Source organism: Humulus lupulus, chromosome 1 (genome assembly GCF_963169125.1).
Source record: "Humulus lupulus chromosome 1, drHumLupu1.1, whole genome shotgun sequence".
Taxonomy (NCBI): Eukaryota; Viridiplantae; Streptophyta; class Magnoliopsida; order Rosales; family Cannabaceae; genus Humulus; species Humulus lupulus.
Window position 1 is genome coordinate 102,178,590 of NC_084793.1, and position 7,062 is coordinate 102,185,651.

The following is a 7,062-nucleotide window of genomic DNA, read 5'->3' on the forward strand; positions in this document are numbered from 1 at the left end:
CATAGCTGAAATTCCCAAATACCAAAACTAAACATGAATAGAAGATCTTGGGACAAAGCAGAGAAACATTCCCACTTAAAATAAATTCGAAAAAAAAATGTTAAACCAATAACCAATGATACATCATGACACATATCTTAATTAACCTATCTTTTAGCACCCAATTAATCAGACACTTTACAACAAGTTGTATAATCAGACACTTTTTGTACCACCAGACCAGGACCAACTAGGAAAGAAGGAACCTTGGAAAACTGGGCTAATAAATAAAGAAATAAAAAAGAATGGTCTAATGGAATAAAAAGTTTGAGAATTTTTCCTTTTGTTTTTTCTTTTTTGTAAGAATGTGTAATACATATTAACATGACAGAACACAACCCTCAAAAGCTGCAAAGGCTGCAAAGTTAAAGCACAGGGTGAAAAAACAAGCTCCAAGGACCAGGACCAAGCATTTCATAATATTTTTTATCTTCACTAAAGAGAAAAAACACTTGCCCAAAAAGGAGCAACTCAAACCATATTTTAAACAACTCAAATATTAAGAAACAACATCTGGGAACAAGAAACTAAAACTACTATCCTTGCATCAAAAAGCTATTATACTGATTTAGTTTGCATTGGTAGCTGTTGTTATATCATGTCTTGTGATAGTAGTTCTTGGTTCATATGCTTGCTATTATGCACTTAACAGAAGACACAAAAATAGTAATAAAGATTTTGTTCAAGCTTATCTATGAGTTACTTGCTTGTCTTTTTTATTTTTGTTCTCTACTTAATCGACAGCTTGATTCCTTATTCAGGGAATAATGAAAATCTCTGGAAAATTTCTCATAAGAACATCAATGGAGATGATTCAACAGATCAGGAGTTTCCATACATTGGTTTGGCTTCCATAAAAATTTCTACTAACAACTCTTCTGATTCAAACAAGTTAGGAGAGGGTGGTTTGGCCCTGTTTACAAGGTAATTAATAAAGTATTTCTTTATTATTATTTTTCAATCTGAAAAAGAAGTCAACATATATAGGATTACACAAAAACAAAATGGTTATTTGCAGGGGGCACTAAGAGATGGAAAGGAAGTGACAGTGAAGAGGCTCTCAATATGTTCTGAGCAAGGTTCAGAAGAATTCACTAATGATGTTCTACTGATATTGAAACTTCAACATTACAATCTTGTCAAGCTTTTGGGTTTCACTAGATTAAGGAGCCCAAATTTTACAAATATGTACAAAATTGAAAGTTAATAGAATAAAAGGAATGATCTAACAGAGTTAGTAAAGCAGAATAATACAATTTTTATTTACCAAACAATGTTTATGAATTTCTCATAATTAACTCTAGAGAAAAAGAAACTACTTAAATTATAAATGACTTGCAAGATGAGATGAGATGAGATGAGATGAAAAGAGACATACTGGCTCATGCAGCACATTAGCAGTTTCAGTCCTGGAAGTCCATTCCTCCAAATCAAGCTCTCTAGCTATGCTGCAAGTTATTCAACATATTTTTGTGTGAGGTAGATTCGAACTACTATAAAATGAACCAAAAATATGCTGGCTGAGATCCCTGTGGTCAGAAAGGAGCCCATATTGGACTCAAATTGAAGTCTATGGTTTCAAATTTTGCATATTAAAGCTAAAGTACCAAGAGAAAGTTAAGCCCTTTAGTTCAAATTTTGTATACTCTTTAACTGTACAAGAATATTGTAAGCCAATCAAATCTGAAGTGCCAACTAAAATTCCCCAAAATTTCCCATATCAGATTATCAAATCAATTTCAAAAAAAAAATCAAAATATATATTCCTAATTAACAAGCAACAAAACCAGAAAAAAAAGCTTCGAACAACTAAGAAAATCAAGAACACCGGATTTACAAATGAAAGAAAACTTATGGGAACAAAGGTGTTACCTCTCAATAAGTTTAACTATCACAACTTAGTTTCTTAGTAGTCATTGCCAATGAATCTCGTTCTTATGAGTTGCAGAAAAAGAACAAGTGGCGAGAGAAATCATGGGTACTTATGTAAGCTACTAAGTTGAAATATCTACACTAGCAGCAATTTATTGTTTCAACAATTTACTAGTTGAAACAATACATAAAAAAAATAAAATAGATAACAAACACACAAGCTTTAGTGCTAAATCAACATGCCATTGTAAAGCTGGTAAAATAAACATTACTATACTTCTTCCTAGAAACTGAACAAAGAGAAAATCTTTGATAAAAAGCAAGAGGACACCTGAAGTGTGCACGCATCAACTCGTTGTTGCCAAGTATATTTAGAAAACACAGGAGAACCATACCTTCAAAAAATCTAGATAAGCGAATTCATAAACCAGCAAGTCCACAAATATACCAAACCATAAGATTTTTAAAACAAGTACTGCTATAAATTTCAGCAATAAAATCTCACCTTATTACTCGAGTTTCACTTTTTTATTTTCTTGAAGGACTGCTATGTCAGAACCAGATCAAGACATGAGAAATCAAGAAGAATAGTATAAAAAACTAGAGCAGGAATTATATAAAATAAATAAACTCTAATTTAGATTAAAATGGCATTATTAATGTATCAATGATAATTCCTACAATAGCTTTCAGCTTCTGTATAGAACAGAAAAGAAAATTGTAAATAGCAAGAGTATATAAATAGGTTGACACCTTATTCAAACAAAAGAAAAACACGGATAAAATACATATTTGTTATTCAAAACCAAATAATAAAACAAACCATGACTAATTTAACATATGAAAGATCTGTCTAACACTTTGATTTCACCATATATGGAATCATAAGAGAGCATTACTTTACTTAGGCACTCTTCATCATAAGTTTTTTACATCTTTTAATTATGAACTTTAAAATTTATCATCTAACATTAAAAATACCAAAAATAATTAAGATATCATTATATTCTAACAAATACTTAATTCCAGCACCTGTTATCCATGTCAAAAATAGAACTAAATATTAAGGAAATGCACCTAAAGAGAGCAAAAAATCAAAGATATATAAAATCTTGAAAAATAAATAAATAAACTATACCTTCAACAAACATGTGTTGTAAATCAAACCACCTCGGCAGTATATCCAGAACTTCAACTATTTCCTTGCCAATCGATGGGAGAGCCTGTAATAAAGTCCAAAATATACTGTAAAAAATGTGCACTAATATACAAAAAATGTGCAAACATATTTTATCCTAATCTTCCAACACTAATTAACTATAACCACCAACAGAAACTAGAGTTGGATACAAGAGCAGAATTTCAACTTCATATCAAAACACATGAATTATGGATTTGTCCTATTATTAATAAAGAAATCTCCATATTTATATATCCAAATGTGCACATCTTAAGCACATAATATTAGTAAAAATCAAAATTGAAAACTCATTCAAGAAAAAGCACTAAAACCTAAAAGCCAAGTCAGATTGAATTTTTCAATATAAATACTTAAGAATTGGAATTGATAAAAATCTATTTCAAGTGATGCACATACCTCAAGACCCCATGAACATTTTGGATCTTTCAATACTCCTTGAACCTTATCAAAACAATTAATTAGTTTTTCAAAATTGATAAATCAAATCAATAAAATTACTCGTATCTAAATCAATGGGGGATTACTTAGCAAAAAGAGATTGAGGCATAGAGAATGTACCTAAATCAATGGAGAAAAAAAAAATAGAAAACAGTAAAAAGAGAAGGAAATGAAAAAACAGAGGAAAGGTAAAATGGAGCTTTGAAAGAAAATCTGAATAAATCAAGAAAACAAAACAAAAAGTTAAAGAAAACCCAAAGAAACAAGAAAATAATAACCTTGGCAACAAGAAAATGAAGAAATACTCAAAGAAACAAAGAAGCGAAATATATAATTTGAGCTGACCTGGTACAAAACCACCATCAAGAATCATGAAAGCATCTTTCCTTACTAATTTCCCATATCAGATTATCAAATCAAAAAACATTATTGTATACACAAATACAATAATGTTTTCCATTATTGTAAATGCATTATTCGCCTAGTTTTCCATTATGTACTAGTGCATTCCATTCATCAACAACAACCATATACTTCACACTAGTTAAAACAGAACATTTCACAAATGACAAATATGGAATAGAATATAGAAATAAGTTGAGACAACTGCAGTTATATAAATATATATAGAGAGAGAGAAAGAGACCTTTTCTGAACTATGAGGCCTTGAAAGTGAGTATCAAAATCTGAAATTCCAGAGCTTAACTGGTCAGAATCCATTGATGCTTCTGCTGCTTCAGCAATGCCCAAAAGCTTTAAACACTCATTCCAACACTCAGCACCCCTCCATAGAAGCTTAGCTCCCTCCATAGAAGCTTAGCTGCAAGACCATAATACCCAACATCATTAACATCTTACATGAACACCCTATTACATTAACTGTGAATTGTCTAAGAATTTGGCCAACTAGAACTAAATAAGTTAATCACAAATTTAAATGTTGTATTTATCTTTCCTGAAACTTCATAGAAAAAAAATAAAAATACTATTCAATGCAAAAATATAAACCTAAACTTCAGTTTTTCCTTAAAACTACTGTATTTGAGACTTAAAACCCATTATCATCTCTATCAAGCCATAAATCCAGATAAACAGAAGAAAAAAACCAAAACTGTATTATTTTTCTTCAAACTCAATCTCAAACTAAATCAAAACAATTACCAAACCCATAAAATCCATTTGTTGCAGTATAACCTCATTGAAGTCAAAATAATATACCTTGTTGATGATAAGGCCGGTCAAAGAAATATCGTGAGAGCTCCTTGTTGGATCTTTTTCCAAACCATTTTCCTCAAAGTGTTCTCTGTAAACACAAAGAAACAATTATGCAAGTCTTCTAATTTGATCACTTATGTTAGAAGCTTATCAAGTCTGTCTAATTATAGGAGTAATTCATTAGAAAACAATCAAACATCACTTTAACATCACTTCAACAAAAGCAGCAAAGCCTGTTTTACTGGCAGGGAAAACACTGTCTTTAATGTGAAACCAATAGTACCAACTATTGGTTTAGTAGTATCAGTGCACACAGAAACATAAAATACCAGGTCCAAGCCTTTCATATGGGTATAAATGAAAGTTACAATGCATCCTAGCTTTTTCCCATTTCACTCTAAATTTGTCATCTTTTCCCAACTTTTGAACCAAAAGCACATGTACTACAAACAAAAAAGTTATTTTAGGGCAAAAAGCTTAAGTTTGTATATCTTTTAAACTTCTTGATTTCCCCTAATCCCAGAATCGGTTTTAAACTTTTAGATGTCACTATTAGCTCAAAATCTCCATTCTTAAGGAAAAAGGGAAAAGATACAGACACAACCAACAATAAGAAAAACGTAAATTACATTAAGAAAAACAATAACTCTGTATAAAACTACTAATTTGGATCGAAAAACTACTATTCTATTTCAAACCCAACGAAATAATGAAGTAGAAACTAATAATTTGAATCCTAAAAGAATAAGCTTTTTCGAAGGGGGCAGGTGACTAAGCATGAATCCATCAGCATAGAAATATTTTTACCATGTATTAAGTCAAGTGCCTGTTGGGAAAGGAAATTAAGAAATTAGATATATCTCATTAGCTTAAAATTATTTTGATAATATGACCATAATTCGCATCATAATCAGAATCCAAGTAGGAAACATTTTTTTTTCTTCAGAAATTTGTCTCACTACATTCTTTGTAAAAGACATAATAGCAGCAACTATAAGCGAACTTAAACATTATGAACTACTATCGTTGGTTAAAAGTTTCACCTGAAAGTCAATGTGTAACCATCCCCCTTAAATATAGCTTTGTAAAGAAAAGAAAGCTTACATGGCTGGGTGGAATGTGTTTTCCACTTAGCAAATCAAGTAGCAGGGTTCCAAAGCTGTAAACCACACTTTCTGATGTCACTCTTCCTGGCAGGGGAAAATGAATAACTAATTATTGCTCCATTTGAATAAATTTGTGCAATATGTTGAAAGATTCTGTAAAAAATTTATATATATGTGGTGGGAAAGGCATCGTTCTGGTTGTCCAAATTATACAAAATCAATTATGAGCTACTTAGAAATTCGCAAAAGTAAACATAAGTTATATTATAAGAATGAAGATTGCACTCTCTGTGACCATGATTAGTACCTGTCCTCAAGTATTCCGGAGGGGTGAAAGCCAGGTTGGTACTATAGCTCTTGCCATCTCTACTATTCTTCATAAGACCAAAGCAGGAGAGTCTTGGATTACCATCCTGTCAAGTTCAGGGTTTTAGAAAATAGGAATAGCTTACCAGAGACACCCTAGCCACAAAAAATTTCAGAAACAGAGAAAGCGTGAAAAGGAAGAGTACCTAATCAAACAAGACTCTATAAGCATTAAGATCATGATATAGTGCTCACCCTTTGCTGCTGCAATATTCTAAGGCCTGTGCCAGATACAAAGCCACCCAGACTCTCATTGCCCATTTCATAGGCTGGGTATCCCCTACAATTCAAAATAGATAACCTTTAAAATCAATTATATGCCTATGGTGCATAAATGAATCCTTTAAATAAAGAAGAAAAAAAGACTCAATTCATTTCCCTTTTATAGATCCTAATGTATGTATTATATTGAGATAATTCCTAAGGGGGCGGGCATAATGTGATTAAAGCAAAAAGTGCACCAGAAATAAAGAAACTCTCTCCAATTATAAAACCAATCGATGATCTTCATTCATATATTGTTAAATTTGATATGTTTTCCCATCGACAAATACCTTGTAACCATCAAATTTGAATGCAAGATCAACTCAAAGAGGGAGAGAAAAAAGAAAAACACACAAAAGGAGGAGACACCTTACAATGAAAAAGATGCTTAGAGAGAGTCTCATTAGGCCTGAACTCAGCAACAAGGAGTCTCTCATCGCCTTCACAGCAACACCCAATCAAATTTGCCAAGCGCTCACTGCGCAGCTGTCCCACCGTCTTGGCTTCCTCCTGAAGACCCAAAACAAGCACAATGGATCAACAAAACCAGCCAAACAATAT

General features: G+C 31.8%; 1 long non-coding RNA gene across 1 annotated transcript; it reads right to left on the reverse strand.

Annotated features, from left to right (window-relative positions):
- Window positions 1-5,555: 5,555 nt before the first annotated feature.
- Window positions 5,556-6,306, reverse strand: LOC133815216 (uncharacterized). Its single transcript, XR_009884816.1, has 3 exons — window positions 6,179-6,306; window positions 5,870-5,955; window positions 5,556-5,591 (listed from the first exon to the last, which is right to left on the reverse strand). It is a non-coding gene; the product is annotated as an uncharacterized LOC133815216 (long non-coding RNA).
- Between the last annotated feature and the right edge of the window lie 756 nt (window positions 6,307-7,062).